Raw genomic sequence first — 377 nt, 5'->3', positions numbered from 1 at the left:
AAGGCTCCCCCACCCACCAGTGGACCCAGGGATAGCATGACAGCCGAAGAAGACCCTCAAGCAGTGAGGACTTCGCAGTGGAGTTGTCAGACTCGACACCAGTCAATCCGAATACCACGATGCTCTGATGTAACTATCATCTAGTAACATCATGCACGCAATCTAAGCATTCTGCAGGGGAAAACATCTATGGTTTTTCCCGCAAGGAGTGCCACCCTCCACACAATAGTGAGATCAAGGAGCATTGACACTGTCATGCCCCAGGGGGACTTTATCAATGGAACCTGTTCACTTGTCTGGGTATCATGTCTTCGCAATAGCCGATGCACCGCACTGTGAAGTTTGTTGAATCTCTTGCCGTCAAGATTCACCTGGCC

The sequence above is a fragment of the Penaeus monodon genome, chromosome 39 (assembly GCF_015228065.2).
Source record: "Penaeus monodon isolate SGIC_2016 chromosome 39, NSTDA_Pmon_1, whole genome shotgun sequence".
Taxonomy (NCBI): Eukaryota; Metazoa; Arthropoda; class Malacostraca; order Decapoda; family Penaeidae; genus Penaeus; species Penaeus monodon.
This window is presented reverse-complemented; position numbering follows the sequence as displayed.